The following is a 22888-nucleotide window of genomic DNA, read 5'->3' as shown; positions in this document are numbered from 1 at the left end:
TGTACCCATCCTAGTGGTATGAACTAGAACCTCTTTGTGGTTTTATTTTCATTTCTCTAATGACAAATCATGTTTAGTGTCTTTTCATGTGCTTATTAGCCATTTGTATACCTTCTTTAGAGAAATGGCAATTCAAATCTTAGCCCACATGTATTTTTCCAATTTACTGCCTTTTTTTTTTTCTTTTGTCTTTCCTCACTTAGTTTTTGCTATGGCAGTGGTTATCTTTTTTTACATATAACATATCACCTTTCTAGCTTATGGCTTTGAGTGTTTTAGAATGTGTTTCCTTATTATCAGGAAAAAAAAGAAAAGCTAAACAAAACTCCCATAGTTTCTTGAAGAATTTTTATATTTTCATATTTTAAATTTAAATATGTGATCCATCTAGCAGTAACTAGGTATAAGCTGCAAGTCAGTGGATCAATAAAAAAATTTTTAAAGTGGTTATTGTTTGGATAGTTACCAAATTGCCCCCAAAACTAGTTCCTGAATAAACCATCTTGTTCAACTTATCCTCACTATCAAACAAGTTGAAAAGCATTTTCAGAAAGAGGAAGCCCACCTTTCTCACCATTTTGTTTTAAATATATTGCTTTATTGCAATATAACCCCCTTCTCTTTCTTATTTAGCCACTTATGATCTTTTCTCTATTAAGTTCACCAAAAACTTTGAGGTGAGTGGGATTTTTGTGAAACTAATAAGGCCATGAGCCTCTGGGGATTTGCTATTTTGTTCTACAAAGGGCTCTAGACTTTTCCATATAAAGATAGCTCTATATATCAACTTTACTATTAAAAAAAAAAAAACTTTACTATACACGAGGAATAATCCCCTAAAGAGTAGGCATTCATAAGGAATGTATTCACATGTTTTGAAGGATATTTACAAGTACGTATATTTTGGTGAACACATGTTTTCATTTTTTATGTGTATTTGTCTAGAAGTAAGATTGCTGGGTCACAGGATATGTATGTTCACAGCTTTAGTAGATAGTCTCAAATGTTTAAAGTGGTTGTAGCAGTTTGCACTCTTCCCTGCAGTAGATTAGAGTTCCAGTTGCTCCATGTTCTACCCAGTACTTGATATTTAGTATCTTTTTCATTTTACCCATCCTAGCTGGTGTGGGGTAGTACCATATTGTCGCTTTGTATTTGCATTTGCCTGATGACTACAGATGTCTAGCCCCTTATGTTTATTGATCTTATAGATACTCTCTTTTGTAGAATGTCTGTTCAAGTATTTGCCTGTTTTTCTATTGAGTTGTCTACTCTTTTTTCCTTATTGATTTTCCAGAATTCTTTTTCTATCCCATAGCTAAGTCATTAGTAAACCATATCTATTAAAAGTAACTTCTACTCTGTGGAACATATTTTCACTCTCTAACTGGTGCCTTTTGACCACAGAAATCCTTAATTTTAATAATTTAATAGTTAGGGCTTCATAAGTTTACACTCCTATCAATACACACAACCTTTTCTTAGTAATCTCAGAACTACTGTGACTTTAATAAACACTTTTAGACAAGGAGGTGACTTCAGTCCGTAATTCCTTAGGAGATTTCACAGAAAGTATTTATGGCTAGAAAACATTTTCTGGGGAGATGAAATACCCAAAAACCAAACCCGCTGCCATCGAGTCGATTCCAACTCATAGTGACTTTATAGGACAGAGTAGAACTGCCTGATAGAGTTTCCAAGGAGCACCTGGGGGGTTCATACTGCCAACCTCTTGGTTAGTAGCCATAGCACTTAACCACTACGCCACCAGGGTTTCCATGGGAAGATGAGGAAGCCATAATTCTACAACCAAATCGAGATTAACAATGGTAAAAGCAGGATAACCCTATTAGGAACTCTGTGGAGAATAACTACCAGGGGAGAAAGACCTGGCAATCTGCTTCCGTGAATATTACAGCGTAGCAAAACCTACAGGTCAATACTATTCTGTAGCATCAGGTCACTATGAGTGAAAAATGACTCGATGGCACCTAACAACAACAACCTCCTCGGGGTCTGATTAAATAATAGCAGTCGATTGATGAGATTTCCCATTTGATTCTATTTTTCTCTGTTTTCTCCTTTATTTCAGTAAACAGTTATTACTGTTAAATCCCCCCATGCATCTGTCAGTTTGTCATACTATAGGGGTTTGTGTGTTGCTGTGATGCTGGGAGCTATGCCACTGGTATTCAAATACCAGCAGGGTCACCCATGGCTGGCAGGTTTCAGCTGAGCTTCCAGACGAAGACATACTAGGAAGAAGGACCTGGCAGTCTACTTTTGAAAGAAATTAGCCAGTGAAAAGCTTATGAATAGCAGTGGAACATTGCCTAATATAGTGCTGGAAGATGAGCTCCTCAGGATGGAAGACACTAAAAGTACGACTGGGGAAGAGCTGCCTTCTCAAAATAGAGTAGCCAAATAACGTAGATGGAGTCAAGCTTTCAGGACCTTCATTTGCTGATGTGGCATGACTCAAAATGAGAAGAAACAGCTGCAAACATCCATGAATAATGAGAACATGGAATGTATGAAGTATGAAGCTAGAAAAATTGGAAATTGTAAAAAATGAAATGGAATGTGTAAGGATATATACCCAAGGGATTAGTGAGCTGAAATGGACTGGCACTGGTCATTTTGAATTGGACAATCATATGGTCTGCTATGCCAGGAATGACAACTTGAAGAGGGATGACATTGCATTCATCGTCAGAAAGAACATTCCAAGTTCTATCCTGAAGTACAACACTGTCAATGATAGGATAATATCCATACACCTACAAGGAAGACTAGTTAGTATGACGATTATTCAAATTTACAAACCAACCACTAAGGCCAAAGATGAAGAAATTGAAGATTTTTACCAACTTCTGTAGTCTGAAATTGATCAAACATGCAATCAGGATGCATTGATAATTACTGATGATTAGAATACGAAAGTTGGAAACAAAGAGGAAGGATAAGTATTAGAAAAATACGGCCTTGGTGATAGAAATGATGCCAGAGATCACATGACTGAGTTTTGCAAGACCAACGACATCTTCACTGCAAATACCTTTTTTTCACCAACATAAACGGTGGACTGGATACGTGGACCTCACCAGATGGAATACGCAGGAATCAAATCGACTACATCTGTGGAAAGAGACTATGGAAAAGCTCAATATCATCAGTCAGAACAAGGGCAGGGGCCAACAGTGAATCAGACCATTAATACTTATATGCAAGTTCAAGTTGAAACTGAAGAATATTAGAATAAGTCCACGAGAGCCAAAGTAGACCTTGAATATATCCCACCTGAATTTAGAGACCATCTTGAGAATAGATTTGATGTGTTGCGTACTAATGACCGAAGATCAGACGAGTTGTGGAATGACATCAAGGACATCATACATGACGAAAGCAAGAGGTCATTAAAAAGACAGGAGAGAAAGAAAAGACCTAAATGGATGTCAGAAGAGACTCTGAAACTTGCTCTTGAACATCAAGTAGCTAAAGCACAAGGGAAAAATGATGAGATAAAAGAGCTGAACAGAATATTTCAAAGGGAGACTTGAGAAGACAAAGTAAAGTATTATGATGACATGTGCAGAGATCTGGAGATAGAAAACTAAAAGGGAAGAACACGCTCAGCGTTTCTCAAGCTGAAAGAACTGAAGAAAAAACTTAAGACTCAAGTTGTAACAGTAAAGGATTCTATGGGAAAAATATTAAACGATGCAGGAAGCATCAAAAGAAGATAGAAAGGAAAGTTTAAACACAGAAGAAAATATTCTTTGATGGTTATGAGGGTGGAGAGGGAGGGAGAGGAGTATTCACTGATTAGATAGTAGACAATAACTGTTTTAGGTGAAGGGAAGGACAACACACAAAACAAGGGAGGTCAGCACAACTGGAATAAACCAAAAGCAAAGAAGTTTCCTGAATACAATGAAATGCTTCGAAGGCCAGAGTAGCAGGGACAGGGGCCTGGGGACCATGGTTTCAGGGAACATCTAGGTCAACTGGCATAATAAAATGTATTAAGAAAACATTCTGCATCCCACTTTGGTGAGTGGTGTCTGGGGTCTTAAACACTAGCGAGCAGCCATCTAAGATGCATCAATTGGTCTCAACCCACGTAGAACAAAGGAGAATGAAGAACACCAAAGACACAAGGTAAATATGAACCCAAGAGACAGAAGGGCCACATAAACCAGAGGCCACATCAGCCTGATACCAGAAGAACTAGATGGTGCCCCACTACCACCAATGACTGCCCTGACAGGGAAAACAACAGAGAACCCCTGATGGAGCGGGAGGACAGTGATTGCAGACCTCAAATTCTCATAAAAAGACCAGATTTAATGGTCTGACTGAGACTAGAGGGACCCCAGAGGTCATGGTCCCTGGACCCTCTGTTAGCTCAAGACAGAAACCATTCTGGAAGCTAACTTTTCAGACAGGGATTGGACTGGACTATAAGACAGAAAATGATCCTGGTGCGGAGTGGGCTTTTTGGCTCAAGTAGACACATGAGACTATGTGGCTAGCTCCTGTCTGGAGGTGAGATGAGAAGGCAGAGTGGGATAGGAGCTGGTTGAACGGACATGGGGAATACAGGGTGGAGAGAAGGAGTGTGCTGTCTCATTAAGGGGAGAGCAGCTAGGAGTACATGGCAAGGTGTGTGTAAGTATTTGTATGAGAGACTGACTTGATTTATAAACTTTCACTTAAAGTACAATAAATAAGAAAGAAAGAAGATGGAAGAAATACACAGAGTCATTATGCCAAAAAGAATTGGTCAACGTTCAACCATTTCAGGAGGTAGCATATGATAAGGAACTGATTTGATGGTACTGAAGGAGGAAGTCCAAGCTGTACTGAAGGCATTGGCAAAGAATAAGGCTCTGGGAATCGATGGCATACCAACTGAGACTTTTCAACAAATGGATGCAGCCCTGGAAGCGCTCACTCATCTTTGTCAAGAAATTTGGAAGACAGCTACCTGGCCAACCAACTGGAAGAGATCCATATTTGTACCTAGTTCCAAGAAAGGTGATCCAACTGAATGCAGAAATTATGGAACAATATCGTTAATATCAGACACAAGCAAAATTTTGCTGAAGATCATTCAAAAGCAGCTGCAGCAGTATATCAACAGGGAACTGCCAGAAATTCAAACCAGATTTAGAAGAGGAGGTGGAACCAGGGATATCATTGCTGATGTCAGATGGATCCTGGCCGAAAGCAGAGAATATCAGAAATATGTTTACCTGTGTTTTATTGACTATGCTAAAGCACTTGACTGTGCGGATCATAGCAAATTATGGATAACATTGGAGAGAATGGGAATTTCAGGACATTTAATTGGGCTCATGAGGAATCTGTACATGGATCAGGAGGCAGTCATTCAAACAGAACGAGGGGGGTACTGCATGGTTTAAAGTCAAGAAAGGTGTGCATCAGGGTTGTGTCCCTTCACCATACCTATTCAGTCTGTATGCTGAGCAAATAATCTGAAAAGCTGGCCTATATGAAAAAGAACAGGGCATCAGGATCAGAGGAAGACTCGTTAACAACCTGCGTTATGCAGATGAAACAACCTTGCTTGCTGAAAGTGAAGAGGACTTGAAACACTGATGAAGATCAAAGACCACAGCCTTCAGTATGGATTACACCTTAACATGAAGAAAACAAAAATCCTCACAACTGGACCAATAAGCAACATCATGATAAATGGAGAAAAGATTGAAGTTGTCAAGGATTTCATTTTACTTGGATCCACAATCAACAGCCATGGAAGCAGCAGTCAAGAAATCAAAAGACGCATTGCATTGGGAAAATCTGCTGCAACAGACCTCTTTCAAGTGTTGAAAAGCAAAGATGTCACCTTGAAGACTAAGATGCACCTGACCCAATCCATGGTGTTTTCAATCGCCTCATATGCGTATGAAAGCTGGACAATGAATAAGGAAGACTGAAGAACTGACACCTTTGAATTGCGTAGGCGAAGAACATTGAGTATACCATGGACTGCCAGAAGAAGCCTGTCTTGGAAGAAGTACAACCAGAGATGTTGAGACTGCATCTCACCAACTTTGGATATGTTTTCGGGAGGGATCAGTCCTTGGAGAAGCACAGCATGCTTGATAAAGTAGAGGGTCATGCTTGATAAAGTAGAGGGTCAGTGAAAAAGAGGAAGACCCTCAATAAGATGGACTGACACAGTGGCTGCAACAATGGGCTTAAGCATAGCAACAATTGTGAGGATGACCCAGGACCGGGCAGTCTTTCGTTCTGTTACGCATAGGGCTGCTGTGAGTCAGAAGCAACTCGTCGGCACCTAACAACAACCGTTAAATCAGAGAAAACAAAACTTTCGTAAGGTCAAAAGTGGATAATAATATCTATCTCACCCACTGTATCAATGGAAGGATTAAATGAGGAACTACATGTGAACTCAGCAGAGGGCCCAGCCTCCTATGGCACTCACGAAATGTGTTCTTCTCTCCTCTGGCTCTGTCTTTTCCTTATTGCTCTATTAAACCTTGAGGGCTGTATGTGGCTACAGGGTTCACAATTTGACAGTTCTGTTTTCCATACCAGTGTTACTGTAATCTTAGGCTCACGGGCAGCCTCTGCACAGATTTAACCCTTCCATTTTTATTAATTAATTTATTATTTTAAATCAAGATTGCACCTCCAGCCATTTCAACTCCTCCTGGGTCCAGACTCATATATTCAAATGCTGGCCTAACTCTCCTTCTGGGGTCTTCATCTGTAAAGTGTGCATTATAATGATACATTCCTCATACGGCTATCATGTAGAGCAAATATCTTAAGAAAGGAAAAGCACTTACAAGAGTCCTGGCACCAGTACATGTACTCAGTAAGTGTTAGTATTATTGCCTGACATCTCCATGTGGAAGTCTAACAGCTCTGCCATGTGTCTTAGGCTGGGTTCTCTAGAGAAACGAAACCAGTAAGGCGTATAAGTATCTACAGAGAGAGAGATTTATATCAAGGAAATGGCTCATGCCATTTGGCTGGAGCCATTTGGCTGGAACGTCCCAAGTCCGTAGATCAGGATAGAGGCTTCTCCTGACTCAGGCAGCCACAGGGGCTGGTGGACCTGAAATCAGCAGGTCAGATAGCAAGGCTCTTGGTCACTGGCTGTGAATATCAATGAATCCTAAGATCGGTAGGCAAGACTGCAAGTAAGCTGCTGGCTCAACTCCCAAGAACTGGAGGTCAGATGAACAGGAGCCAGCTGCAGTATCCCAAATGAGCAAAAGCCGCCAAGCCTTGCCAGAACGTCTGCTTGTATTTGGGTGCAGGCCACACGCCCAAGGAAACTCCCTTTTTACTGATTGGCTACTCACAGCAGATCCCATCATGGGGGTGATCACATATCAAATCTCAACAGGGAAGTGATCACAACATTATATGATTGCCAAAACACTGAGAATCATGGCCCAGGTAAGTTGACGCACAATCTTAACCATCACACCATGTTATCAAGGCCATGAAACAATTCTTTGTTCCAAACCCTGTTCCATTCTTATTAATGAATTTCTCAAGACTTCCATGATGGCGGTATGTGTTTTCTTCCATACAATGGATATATTTAGGAAAGTTTGGCCGGGTCCTACCTAATAAATTGCTGTGACATTCCTATGGGCAACCTTTGAGACAAGTTTCAACCAAGTAATGTAGCAAAGAATTAGAATCACTCTCAGCTGCTCATGCTCATTCTCTCAATCCAGAATATCTGATAAGGGTACTGTTAGGGATGAACTGTGTCCCACAAAAATACCTGTTCAAATTCTAACTCCTGCAATTATAAATATGACCTATTTGGATATAGAGGGCTCCTTTTATTATGTTAATGAGGCCATGCCAATATATGGAGGGTCCTAATCCTGGTGGGGAAACCCTGGTGGTGTAGTGGTTAAGTGCTACAGCTGTTAACCAAAGGGTCGGCAGTTCGAATCCACCAGGCTCTCCTTGGAAACCCTATGGGGCAGTTCTACTCTGTCCTATAGGGTTGCTATGATTGGGAATCAACTCAATGCAATGAGTTTGTTTTTTGTTTATTTTTTTAAACCTAGTCTTATGAGTTATTAAAAAGTGCAGAATAGACCCAGAAACATAAACGGTGCAGGAGGGGAGAGGGGAGTGGAAGGCAGATAGTGGATACAAATGCATCTCCAGCTCAGGAGCTCTAAGGATTGCTGGCAGTTTCCAGAAGCAGAAATAGAGGAGGAAAAACCTCCCCGCAGAGCTATGCTCTGAATACAGACTTCTAGCCTCCTGGCCTGTGAGAAAGTACATTTCTTTTTTAAAGTTACCTAATTGTCATATTTTTTCTTACGGTAACTAACACAGGTACCGGTGATGATACTTTCAGCCCAATGTGAAATAATGCTCTTTCCTGCTTGGTATTTGTTGTTAGTGTTAGCTAACATTTAGTCGGCCCCTGACTCATGGCAACCCCACGAATAATGGGAGGTGACCTTTGTGATTCATAGTGTGTTCACTGGCTGATAGATTGCCAGCCCTTTCTTCCTCATTTGTATTAGCCTGGAAGCTCTGCTGAAGCCTGTTCAGCATCACAGCAACAAGCAAGCCTCCACTGACAGGTGGGTGGTAACTGTGCTTGAGGTGAATCGGCCTGGAATTGACTGGGGTCTCCTGCATGGAAGGCAAGAATTCGACCACTGAACCACCACTGCCCTCTTCCTCCTTGGTGTGGCCCACCAGAGTCCTGCTCTTTCCCTATCAGTGTCCACTGCTTTCACCTAAGAGCTATGACAGGGTCAGCTTGATGCTGATGGATAGAAATTTTATTGATTGATAGATTTTTAATTGTGGAGAAAATATACTTTCTTATTTCATATTTATGATTTCCTATTGCCTTTGAGTCAATTCCAACTCATAGTGACCCTATAGGACAGAGCAGAACAGAAAGCCGACTGCCACATCTTTCTCCCAAGGAGCTACCGGCGGGACTGAACCACCCATCTTTCACTTAGCAGCTGAGGATTTAACTACTCTGCCACAAGGGCTCCTTAGAGTTATGATTAATTTTTATTAGTTATAATACTTGTCTTGGTCATCTAGTGCTGCTGTAACAGAAATACCACAAGTGGATGGCTTTAACAAAGAGAAATTTATTTTCCCAAAGTCTAGTAGGCTACAAGTCCAAATTCAGAGTATCAGCTCCAGAGGAAGGCTTTCTCTCTCTGTTGGCTCTGGAGGAAGATACTTGTCATCAATCTTCCCCTGGTCAAGGAGCTTCTCAGCGCAGGGACCTCAGGTCCAAAGGACGCGCTACATTTCCGGTGCACCATTTTTGGGTGTGTGAGGTCACCATGTCTCTCTGCTGGTTTCTCTCTTTAATATCTCAAAAGAGATTGGTGTAAGACACTATCTAATCTTTCAGTTCTCATCAGTTGCCGCTAATCCATCTCATTAACAACTGATAGGATTTATAACACATAGGGAAATCACATCAGATGACGAAATGGTAGACAATCATGCAATGCTGGGAGTCATAACCTAGCCAAGTTGACAGATATTTTGGGGGGACACAATTCAATCCGTAGCAATACTTTCTATAGTTTTAAATTTTTTCTATGGAGACTGCCTTATAATCTATGTGTAATAAAAATTATGCCTTTTCTTTTTCTTGTCTTATTGTAATAACTTAGATCTCCATTTTCAATGTTTTAAAAAAATAATGAAAGAACGCATTCTTGTTTTATTGCTAATTTTGAAGGAGATGTCCAACATTTCACATAAATACAATAATAATTGTAGTTCTCCAGATCAGGGAACTTTTATTCTGTTCCATGTTTGTTCAGAGTTCTTATCTTTCAGAGGGATTGGACTTTATAAACTGCTTTGTCCCCAGTCAACTGCTTTGTCTCCATCTCTTGAGGTGAGCATGTCTTTTCTTCTTTCACCCATGCACGTGGTGAATTAAAGTACTAAATCTCTAATGTTCACTCAAACTTGCGTGCCTACAATAAACCACCTTGATGCTGGCATACTACTTGTTTTATTCTTGGTTGGATTTCCTTTGCCAGCCTTTTACATAGATTTTTGCATCTCGGTTACTTAGTGTGTTTGTCTTGTAACTCTTCTTTTACCATCCTTTTCTAATTTGGTATCATTATTGAACTGGAAACTCTGGTGACATAGTAGTTAAGTGCTATGGCTGCTAACCAAAAGATCAGCAGTTCAAATCCACCAGGCGCTCCTTGGAAACTGTATGGGGCAGTTCTACTCTGTCCTGTAGGGTAACTATGAGTCGGAATCAACTCAATGGCAACGGGTTTGGTTTTGGGTTTTTATTAAACTAGACTTAAGATCCAGTTGGGGGAGTATCTAGTGGTTTTCTATTCTTTGTTGCCTATGTACAAGTTTAAAATTACCTTTTCCTTGCATGTCTGGTGATAACCTGCCTGAAAGTTATCTAGGCCTATTATTTTCTTTATATGGAGATCTTGAACTACTGATTCCTTTTATTTAGTCCTTAAAGGCTTCTTCTGGTACTAATTTACTTAGGAAAATGCCGGCTGCATGTTTTAGACTGCTAGAATCCCATCTTTAAATATTACCTTGATTTTCACGGTTTTCAGCCTCATTCAGTCCGATTAATCAATTCCAGATTTCCCCCATTTTGCTAAAATCAGACTTTGCAACTATTCCTTGTACCAATTCCCTTATCCACCACTTATTTGCAAAGAAAGATTCAACAGTATGTTATCAAGCAGTTTTGTGCCCACAGGCTCCTCAAGTCCATAATGCAAGGATACAGTCTTCAGATACTTTTTCCTAATTGTTCTTTTTCTGGAAAATTTTTCCTTTACTTTTTTTTTTCCATCTCTCTCCCCTCCCCCATCTGGTAGTTTCAACGTTGTGCATCTTATGTTCAAGTCTTCAATCCAGCTGGGATTGACTGTGTGTGTGCGGTGCCCAGTCGCGTCTATGCAACAAGAGAAGGCATTTCTAGAACCAGAAGGCGGGGAGGGCGGCGGTTGGGCGGTTGGGCGGTTGGGGGGGAGGGGCTGCACAGAGAGGGGCGCGAGGGTGGCGCGAGGTCCCTGGCCACCCCACCGCAAACCCGTGGGGCGCTGGACAGAGCCCGGCCTCCTGCGCCCAGCTGGTCCAGCATTTCAAGGCCCCAGACTCCTGCCAGGCTGCAGGTCCCACCAGGCTTAGGGGAAGCCTAAGGCCACGAAGGGCAAGGCCCAGGGTCGGGACCTGAGGACTCCTTCTGCTCCGCCTGATCACAGCGTTTATGCTGATAGGAGGGCAGGAGGCACATCAGGACATGGGTCCAGACAAGGACCCAGGAAGGGTGGGTGAGTTGTAGTCATCCACGGACTCATTTTCTGCCCATGGGTAGGCCGCAGGGTGCCCTTCCAGGAGAAGGAACCAAAACCACAGAGGCCACACTGCCTGGCCCCCTGCCCCCATCACTCCAGGCTGGACTCACCACCTGCCCTGCCCTGGAAGGGCTCCCGAATTTGGGGAGCAGCAAAGCGTGCCCTGGTCTGGGCTAGAGGCTTCGTTTCCTCCACGCCCATCACTGGCTATGAGCAGACTCTTGTCTGCACAGACTAAAGGAGAATTATCGAAATGAGCTTGAGACTCCAGATTTGCGTTAAGGATCATGAATTAATAGAGAGAAATCGAGCTTTAGCAGTAAGTGTCTGCTTGGGTAGAGCCCTGGTGGTGTAGTGGTTAAGTGATAAGGCTGCTAACCAAAAGGTCAGCAGTTCAAATCTACCAGGTGATCCTTGGAAACCCCATGGGGCAGTTCTACTCTGTCCTCTAGGGTCACTATGAGTGGGAATTGACTCAACAGCAGTGGGGTTTTTTTGTGTTTGGTTTTGGTTTTGGAGGCGAAGATTCATTAGAAAGAAAGAAAGAGAAGGAGGGAGGGAAGGAGAGAGAGAGGAAGGAAGGAATCAAGACCCCAGAGGGAGTGATAGAAGCCTCCTTCCTTTGCCACCCTCCCGTAGTCCCAAGCTTTCTTGTCTCACGCCTCTTAAGATTGTACAACTGCTTTGAGAGTTTTAGAATAAAGATGCCTAGGAATTTCACCGCTCTCACCCCCTGAGAGTTTCCCCAGTGCTAGGTTAGACTAAGGACTGAGAATCCTTCTGGCGTTTCCTGGTTCTGTGTACTGGATGGTCAACACACCGAGGTTCAGGGCCACTTAGAAGATGCTGAGGCTGAGACTCCCTGAAGCCAGTGACCTACCTTCGGCCAAAGTTCTCTCCATCTGGATCTAAGGCCATCATGTCCCCTCAGCAGTGTTTCTTTGACGGACACTTAAGGGCACTGTGGGTTTGTGCCCTGCAGGGAGCAAGGGGCTACTGAAATGACATCTTTGAATGGGCGGAAGCCACAGTCCAGGGTGCTGGGGGAATTTGGGAGGGAGAGAGGAAGATGAGTTAGAACGGCTGGGCTGTGAAGATGGCGAGGGGCCAGTGTCCTGAAGCCAGGAAACTGACCTAAGGGGAACAGCCTCACACCTGCCACTCCTGGGCCCTTTTCTCCTTCAAAGGAGAAAGTTTTTCTGCATTTACATGGCTGGGCAGTGCTAGCCTTTGAGTTAGGATATGAACAAGCCTCCAAAGCCTCTTGGGGCGAATGATGGTCAAGGAAGCTTTATCAACCCCACCCTGTCCTTCTCTCAGGTCAGGAGACCAGAGCTCCTCTGTTGGTCTAGCGATTTGAAACAGGATTTCATTGGAACACAAACGTATCACAGACTGGAAATACTTTTTGGGCTCATCTTCTCACAGCTGATTGTCTGATTTTATTACACAACTTAGATATAGGACCAGGAGAGGAGTTTGGGGTTTGACGCCTGACATCTTAGCACCGGTTCCTGTTTCTTGAGGAGGGAAGAGGTAAAAGAAGGCAGAGCTTACTATGTTTTTTCTGAGCTACAGGAAATCCTTACAAAGACCCTCTCAGGTAAGGACTGACGGGAAATGCCTTGGTTTACTATTAAACTTTGTCCTTGAGGCACTCATTTCTGCCATGCATGTGAAATATTTTCCACTCAAGGAAACATTCTAATTCTTAGCTAGACTGTCTACAAAATGACTACATATTAGGCACTAAGCTTGGTAATTAAGCGAGTAATTACTGCTCAGAGAAGCCCAGAGGGGAGGTTTATACCCTACATTCCCTGGTGCTGCCATTGCTCCAGGCATGTTTGAAATGCCTCTCTGGGGAAGGCTTTCAGAGCCAGCTCATGAGCACATGGGAATTCAGACTCCTTTTTTGTTTGTTACCTAAATGTTATTATCCAGTTTATACATGAGACTTGACTACAGACATCTCTCATGTATTTTCAAAGTAAATTTCATTCTCTAATATTGACTTGCCACCAAGAGTATATTCCAGAGCGTTTCGAATAGGCTGGAAAGACTTTCCAAAGAGGGGAGTCCTGCGCCATGTTGTGTCGTGACAGCAGGGTTGGTATAGAATGTTTACCCAGATACTTACCACTGTTCTTGCTTTCCGTAATTCCTGAAATCCCAGGTCTACCACCTGAAGAACTTCCTTTAGTGCTTAGACTAAGTCTGGTGGTTATGAATTCTCTTAGCATTTCATCAATTGCGAATGTCATTATTTTTCCTTTATTCCTGAAGGATATTTTCACTGATTATAAAATTCTGAGTGAATGACTGTTCACTTTCAGGATTGAAACATGTTGCTGCACGGCCTTTTGACCTCCATGGTTTCTCATGACTATAGAGTTATTCAGATTGTTTTCCCCTATGTGAAATACTTCCTTTTCTCTTTAGCTTCTTCTAAGCCAGATTCATTGTCTTAGTTGTTCTGCAGGTGATTATGACTTATTTGGGCATAAAATTCTTTGAATTTAACTAGTTGGCATGTCCTGACCTTCTTGAATCTGTAAGTTTATGTCTTTCGCCAAAATTGGAAAGGGTTCAGCCCATATTTTTTCAAATACTTCTTTCTACACCTACAAAAAATGTCATCTACATTCTGCTATTGAGACTATCAAGCGAATTTTTAATTTCTATTACTGTATTCACACATAAAATTTTCTCATATCAAAAATTACTATTTGTAAATAGCGTCTGTTTCTTTTGTGATAATTACTTTGCCATTTGTTTTTTAAAAAAAGTATTCCTGTTACTTTTTTGAGCTATGGTTACAATAGCTTTTCACACTTTTTCTCTTATGATTCCAAGACTATGAATCTTGCTTTAATCTTATGGAAAATGTCATTTTTGTTTGTTTCTTTTAGCAAGAAAGAGACCCAGTTATGTTCAGGCTGCAAGTTCTGTCCCATCTCCTGTATGCTGTGGCTTAAATGTCACTTGAGTTTTCGAAGCCTTTGCAGACATATTCAGATCTACTCTATTTGAGTGCCACTCAGCTTGGGACCTAGATAGTGTTCTAACCCATAGAACAGCACTCAAAGGATTTGATATGCTTCTTAGGATCAGATCTATGCGTGCGCAACTTGGAGGTGAACCAGGAGTTCATACACGACTTTATGAAGTCCCTTTCTTGAGCTGTCTCCTGTCTGTCTCTCTGAGGCTCTGACTTCTGAGGGGCTACCTTCCTGGTCTACTGGCAAGAACATTAGGGCTTTAATCTCTTCATTCTGCCATGCAATTAAGCAACTGGGTCTGCCTATGGGGCCAAATAATGGTAGGATACAGAAAATGTAACCGAGATTCCTCTACACTCTTTGGAGCTTATATACTCTGGTCAGAGAGAAGGATTCTCCTCCTTCAGAGGCTTAGGTGTCTGCCCATCTGCCTACCTGCCCCCCTCTCTCCATTATGGACCCTCTTTCCTGTTCAATGTGAGAGAGGGCTTCTCTTGGAGCTGTTTCTGTCCACAACTGGTGTGCAGTTATGGAATTTAGGCTCATTTAATTTCAGCCTCTGGAATGTACCTACTTTATGTTCTGGTTTCCTACCACTGTCAACCATTTCCTTTGCAGAGTCCTCAGATAGCTGTCCCATGCATTTGTCCAGACCCTTAGTTGTCAAATACCAGCATAGCCCACGGGGGGAAGTGTTAGTTGTGTTAAGGGGGAGAGGGACTGTACACTGAAGGAGTTGCAAGATCTGGCTGCCTTGTGTGAGCAGGACGGTGGGTGTGCTGAGGAATGAATGCTGAAGGTGCTGAATCAAGGGGCAGTTTAGTAGGAAGTTGAGTTAGAACATGCAGGAAGAATGTACTTAAAAAGCATGGATGATAAGCGTTTCTACTTTAGTAGTGCTATCTATGAGTCTAGATAATGTGTACTATAATTGTTCTCATCTATTTAAATGCTTTATGTGTAAATATGAGTTCAAGCTTGAAAAACCCAAAAAGGTAGTGTTAGTGCCACATCTAATGACCTACAGGGAATCAGTAACTTACAGAGCCATGTGGGTAGAGTATGACCCAATTTCCATTAAAGCAAACAAACCAAGGGATCTACTTGTGAACCTGTGACTGTGTATATGCATTCCAGCAGAGAAATGTAGGGAAAGATACACATGTGTCTATTAACATTGGACACCCTGGAGGTGCAGGACCAAATTACTTATGAGGGTGGGACTCTGATTATAATTTTTTCATTATACAAATCTGTATTCTTAGAGGCATTATAAAAAAGACTTTCAGAGCTTTGGGAGTTGATAAACATCTAGATACATATTTTAAAAATTTTTGTTTGTTTTTTTTTAAACAGGGGGAAAATATCCTTAACAACAGACACAAAGATTTTAATCACTGCAAGAAGAGCACACCACACACTGCTCAAAAGTCAGACCCAGCAGATTTCTTGCTCTTTCTTGGAGATGATGAGCTCTTCTGGTCTCTACACCTGGAAATGGCCAACAAGAATTTTGTAAGGGTCCATGAAGCTTCTCGTCAAACCTGTCTTGCGAGCACACGTCCACAGGTAAAGAAGAAGGCTGGACACCATGTGCAGTTCACTAGGTAATCCACTAGAAGATCCTCTTTCCCTGATATGCCATTACCACTTTCTTCCACTTGTTGCTCTGCTGGAAAAGCTACGCTTTTGCATGCTAGACCTTTCCCTGGACTGAACATACAGAAAGTTAACTGGGAAGATGCAGCTTTTAAGGAAAAAGATTTTGACCAATAGCTCTAGGGACAGTAGGACCTCCTCAGCCAGCCTATCTCACTGTGGGAATGTCAGTCCCCTCACTCTCTTGTACCGCTGAGCATCCAGGGCTTTCTGTTTTGATCATCAGGATACTGCAGAATTCACCTCGCCTGAAAGCCCTCACTTCCTCTGTCTCTGACTCTGTCCCTTGCAGGAGAGTCTGTCACTCTGAGAAGTACAAACAGGGCAGCCTGTGGATGGAGATGCCCATCCTGGAGGCCTTGCCCTCCCTTCCTTTCCTCTGAGGGCTTCCCTGTGCCTCTTGGGGTCTCATCACCCAGGAGGATGGACGTGCCCCTGGCACCTCCAGGGTTTCCCAGGTCCTAGTTCTTGCTGGTGTGGCTGAAACTTGGGCTTTTCTGCTCAATATTGAGTCTGGGCCTGAATCTGCCCCTTCTCACCCTCACCTCTGATCATCTGTTTCTTGCTATTCTCCCAGGGGTAGGAGGCCTCACCCTCCCTTTTGGTATTTTCATCTCAGTCGGGCTTTTTCTTTCGGTCCTCTGATCTTAGGACAAGTCAGGTTATATCACAGAAAAAAGAAAAACCAAACAAATGTCATTGACATGTTCACAGCCAGAAGGTAAAACCTGTTTTAAAGAAAAGAAGGAGTGCCAAAGCTCTACCCCTAATCTCCTGGGAGATGCTGTGCAGGAATTACCTCGTAATTACTGGATCTCCTGTTATCCAGAAAAGGAGACCACCCAGTGGAATTTTCTAAACCGTCTCCCACTATACTCCCCCAAAGAGGCCACAACAATGCATCCTAATCATAACCCCAAATTCCCCTGTGAGGCCAGTAGTGAATGGGTTGAGCTCACTTTACCAGTCCTTCTCTCCTCCTGAAAGGCCCTCCTTTTCCTTTTGGGTGGTAGCTGATGACAGGACCCACATTTCCAACCCAAACACCCTGCTCCTTCCAGTCCCAAGTTGCTAGCAGGTCTTCAGGTGCTTCCCCCTCTGGCCTTGGTGCTGTGCCAGCGTCCTCTGCAGCCAGGCCTCCTGCCCCTGCAGCCTCTCCAGCTGGTGCCTCAGCCTCTTCAGCTCCTCTCTCTGCTTCTCCAGCTGCTCCTCCAGGCACCTGCAGACTGCTTTCTTCTCCCTCACCTCCCTCTTCTTGGCGGCCATCAGGCAGCGCCTGGCCAGCTGGTGGCAGCATCAAGGCCTGAGCTGGGCTGAGGGTAGCCGCCTCCTCTCCAGCAGCTCCCCATAGAAGACATGGCAGCTGAAGCCCTGGCTCACACCGTGCTCCGAGTGGGCCACTAAGGCCTCCTGGGCACGTGGCACATCAGAAGCCACGCTCATGGGTCACCAGCCACTTAAGGGTAGCCCCATGGAGGTCTCTCCCCGTCCTTCTCCCCCTGGATGCTGAGCTCTGGGGTATGGGCCTTCTCCTGCCAGGCTCCAGGGCTCTGACCAGGGACTCTGTGTTGGCCAGACTGGGGCAGAGCCGATGGCGCTCTCCTCAGAGAGCTCGGCATCAAAGACATGGGGCTTCTTGCCCACGGGGGCAAAGGAGGTTTTGGTCTGCCAGGCCATGGCCACCCCCTTGACCGTGCGCACCTGGGTGAAATATGCACACCTGACCCATCGCTTCTCTGGAGCAGCCCTGTAGCTGGAGGAGTGAGAGGTCTGCTTGGTGAAGATGAAGGAAAAGACCTCTCTGATGGTCATGGAATCTTCCTGAGCCTGGAGCTTGGGCTTTTTGCTTGGGATGTTGTTAGCTGCATGGCGCTTTCCTCTTGGGTTGAGACCTCTGAGAACAGAGTTAGTTTACGTGATCTCTGGGTCTTGGGAAGACTTGTCTATGAGCACAAGGGTTTCGTCTTAGGGATCCCTGGGGCCTGTCCATCACCACCATCCTCCACCTCTGGGAAACCCCATCAATTCTCTCTCTTTCCTGGGAACCCCTCACTCCTCTTGGGGACACTACTGTGGGAGACAAAGTCCCCTGGACACAATGACACTAATGATAGTAGTACCTTGTAACAAAAATGTATACTCTGAAAACACTCTAACACATCTTGGGATTTTATATTTATAAACAGAGGATCATCCGCTGTGCCTCCTCCCCCCTTTATTTGCTGAATGCTCAGTGAATTTGCTCCTTTGGAACGTGGAAATTACCTCATCTTCCTGAACTTTTATAATATTTTGTGACTTCTGCAAAAGAAGTTTTCTATGAAAATGATTTTCTTAGTAAATTTAAACATGTAAATGGGAGAATTTTTCACCTCTTTTTAAGGGGAGCCTTTCATAAAAGGAATTATACTTAAAAGTTAGAGAACAATTTGTGTATTTAGTTAAGACTCTAACAGGTATACCTCTTCCTTGTACCCTTCTTAACCAGGCCACAGTAACAGGTTAAAATCGTTTTCTCTTGAAAACAATTGAACAGAAGCTCCTTACCATGCCCTTATTAGTTGAGTGACTTCAGAGTGATGCAGAAAACATATGTTCTTGTGAAAGCTTTGATGTCACAAACCTGAGAGGCCAAGACACAGCCACCTCACCTGCGTGTGTCTAGGAGGGTTGTATGTGTCAACGTAAGGTCTATCTATGTATGTTTCTGAATATGGGGGAAGGATTGGAGAGGTCAGGATGAAGAAAGAAAAAAGATGGAGGCCAGTTGGGTATGTGAGTGTAGGGTGGGGTGGAGGGTAGTGAAAGCTCTCAGAAGCGAGTTAGCCACCAGGCAGAGGACCAAGGATGAAACAGGAATCAGAGCTGGGGGAGTGCAGGGCAGCATGGGGGAGCAGCTGAAAAGATGGAGTAAGGGGGTGGAGGGCAGACACTGCCCGGTGAAGGGGTGCCCAACTAGGAATCACAGAAGCTCAGGTTCAGTTTGTTGTCAGTTGCCGTGAAGTCGATTCTGACTTGTGGCGACCCCGTGTGTTACAGAGTAGAGCTGCTCCATTGGATTTTCTTGACTATAATCTTAATAGAAGTAAATCTCCAGGCCTTTTCTTCCCAGTACTCCAGGGTGAGTTCAGACGGCCCAAGTGTAGATTAGCAGTCTAGCACAAACTGCATCACCTAGGCACCTCCACCTCCTTAACCTCTACTTCAAGTTAAGTAGAGTAGGAACTTAAAATGCTGTCTTGAAGTGAGGCTTTGCTATGACTGGTTGTTAAGCCTTGGAAGAGGAGAAGGGAAGTCCCTGGATCTAGGGGGATTGGGTCTGTCCTGACCTTCTTCTGCCCAAGCCCAAGCTGGTGGCAGCACAGCTCACAGTGGTACGGATACAGTGCTTCCTCACGCCACCCACTCTGATAAGCTCCTGAGAAACTTTACTTCTTTCGTTATTCCTGACATGACATATTAATTCAATCTCTTTTGAAAATATGATAAAAATGAATAACAAGTCTCCCTAAACACCCTTCACCCCTGTCCCGGTTGCCCAGTGGCATCCTCAACATAAAGGAGGAGGTTCCCAAGCCTGAACAATTAAGTAACTTGTCTGTGGCTATTCAGAAAGGCCCTTAGAGTTACAGTAGGGTTCATTGGTTCACTCGCTCCTTTATTCACATCACAGTTTTGTTGTCTACTAAATGATAGGAAGTACTTTCTCTGGGAAAGCCACCTCATCACCTCACTCAGAATCCGTATCTTGTCTCCAAATCTTGTCTTTTTTGGGTGAAATCAGACTCTTTGCTGCCCACCTCCTGTCAATCAGGAAGAATTTTTCTCCCACCCCTACCTCGAGTCTTAGAGAGAGGCCTCTCTTTCTCATATTGCCATTTCATCCTGACTGGGTGAAGGTAAACCAAACCAAAACAAAAGGTCCCCCAAAGAATGTTTATCCACCTGTTCCAAGCTCTCACGAGTTGGAGACTCGGACTTAGGAATCACTCTCTGTGAATTGGTAGCTTAAGTCGCTCTCCCTTGGATCAACAACCTCTCCAAAGAGCAGTTGGATCTGAGTGAGCACCACGTCTTCCATAACCCTTGTGTGACATCATTGCTGACATTGCTCAGTTTTGAGGCTCCAGTCTGAACCTAAACAAGACAAAATAAACATGGCAGCTTTTGGGAGGTGTTAGGAGGATTGGGGGAATTTTATAATAAAAATGAATTGAAATTTTTCTCTTCGAAGAGGTTACCATTCTATTGGGAAGAGAAATGTGAGTTCAGGGAATAATAACAGACTGTGATGGACTGTTGTTTCTCCCAAACCTCTCATCTCTGTTTAAATCATGTTTCTCCAGCCCTGGTCACAGAACATCCACTCTGAAGCCCTCTCAGGTCTCCCTTGCCTCTGCGACTTCACATAGATGGTTCCCCCTGGCCAGAAGACATTCTCTTCCCTCCTCTTTGCTGGCCCACCTTCCCTGGTGAAGCATGGTGGTGAAAAGAACAGACCCCAGTCAAACTCCTGGGTTTGAGCCCCAACTTCTCCCCTTACTGGCAGTGTGACCTTGGATGAGGTGGTTAACCTCTCCATGCCTCACTTCATCATCTATAAGATAAAGAGAAACCTATCCTCATAGGTTGTTGAGAGGATGCAATTGGTTATTGCGTGTAAACCACTGGACAGTGGCTGCTACAGACTAGAAGTGAGTGCTCACTGGTCTTTGGCAACTTGGGGCCAAAGACCAGGTCTATCAGTCTTATCTATCTCACTTTTTAATTCAAGAAAGTTGGACAGTGCTTAACATAGGAATCACTCGATATATATTAGTTAGATCAGTGAATGAATGAATGATGACTCCCCCACAAGACTCATCCCTTATAAGCATGCAGTGCAGAATGGGACTCTTTGATCTGGTGCCTGGAGGTGCCATAACTCACGGGTGGGCCGTGATGCACTGTTTCTTGACCCTCTGACCCAGAACCCCAGGAAATGTGGTTATGAAGCCCTTCCTCCATGTTTCTCCTTGTGGCCACTGAAGAAAGGTTAGAATTACGGCGTTGTGCAGATGCACTGAGGCTGAGGACTCTGGGAGATTTAGGAGAGCCCTCGAAAAATCCCTCTGTCGTCTGCTTTTTCCAGACCTCTGGTTTTGTTCTGGAGGCTATGTAGAAGAGGGACCATCAAATTGTGGCAAACGTTTGAGGAGGGGCTTGAGAAAGTTAAAAGGGATGGATAGCGAGGAACCTGACAATGCAGAAGAAAACGAAAGTTCTCCCATGGGGTTGAGAGGGGTCCTGTTTTGTGTGACTCCAAAGGGTAGAACAGGGACAAATGGTTGGGAACACAGTAGAAGAAAAGAAGACCTATGCCTGTTCAGGAATGTATCAAAATGCCCAAGTGGCTTCACGCTATCTCCTCGGACTTTTCTTACCCCATGCCATCCTTATTTGTACTGTGACCTCAGAAGATGACATGGGGAATCCCGAAGGCACCAGGTCATTTCTCATATCGTAACCATTCTCTCATATTTCCAACTTTGGTTCGAGAATCACTTCCTGATTGAAGCCTTTCCTGACCCTACCCCTGGTAAAATTTCCCACCTCTGGCTCTGTGCTCTATTGTACTCACGGAAGAGTTTGCCATAGCTGGGAACAAAATTTCATTTACTTGTTGCGGTGTGTTGAGAAGATGGTTACACATTCTTCCTCTCTGTGTGCCCATGCCTTCTTTGAGACTCCGGAGCTCCTTTCATTAGCAGTAGGAGTCTTTGTCCACCCCTCAGCTGAGGCTGACCGTATGATTGCTTTGGCCGCTGGGACAGTAGCAAACCTGATACAAGGAAAGAGTTGAAAGGACATTGCTTTAAGGCTTGCCCTCTTGCTGCTCTTCAAACCCCAAGAACCCATGGGAACAGCCCAGGCCAGTCTGCTGGAGATGAGAGACCATTGGAGAGAGGGTCGATCCAGCATTTGCAGCCGAGAGGATTTCAGACCCGCTGGCCCCCAGCTGACCTGGCAGCTGATTGCAGAAATCTAAGAGAGCCAAGGTGAGAGAAACTGAGCCTGGTCCAGACCAGAAGAACCCCAAATTGGCAACCTGAAAAATCGTGAGCTCAGTAAATGGTTGTTATGGTTGTTATTTTAAGCCATTAACTACATCCTGAGTTTACTTGTTACACAGCAATAGATAACTGTTACACTTGTTAACTTGGCTCTTTCTCTCACCAGACTGCAATGGATATTTTCTAAATCATTTATGTATCAACGGTATCTAGCATAGGGTCTGACGTGTAGCCATTACAGGCAGTCCCTAGGTTACAGACTAGATCCGTTCTAACTGTGCCTTTAAGTCGAATTTGTAAGTTGGTAACAGGTGCATAGAATTCTTATTTAGCCTCACTTTGGTCCAAGAAATGTTCAAAGCCTTTTCCATGATTTAAAAGCTGCACATGTAGCAAGCGAAGGTGATTGTGATGAAGAATTTGTTGATAATAGGGGTTGATTGGGAGCCCTGATGGCGCAGTGGTTAAAATGGTTGGTTGCTAGCTGAAAGGTTGGCAGTTTGAACCCACCAGCCTGCTCCACAGGAAAAAGAGGTGCCAGTCTGATTCCATAAAGATTACAGCCTTGGAAACCCTGTGGGCCAGTTCTACCCTGTCCTATAGGATCACTATGAGTCAGAATCTATTCTAAGGCAGTGGGTTGTTGTGTAGGGGTTGGTTCAGTTGTTTCAAAGTGAGGGCAAATTTACATTATATTAAAGGACAAGTACGAGTTGTTTTGTTGTCCATCAGAAGTTCGCAACCCAGGGACTGCCTGTATACAATAAATCTTTGTTGACTGAATGGATGAACG

Source organism: Elephas maximus, chromosome 13 (genome assembly GCF_024166365.1).
Source record: "Elephas maximus indicus isolate mEleMax1 chromosome 13, mEleMax1 primary haplotype, whole genome shotgun sequence".
Lineage (NCBI taxonomy): Eukaryota > Metazoa > Chordata > Mammalia > Proboscidea > Elephantidae > Elephas > Elephas maximus.
This window is presented reverse-complemented; position numbering follows the sequence as displayed.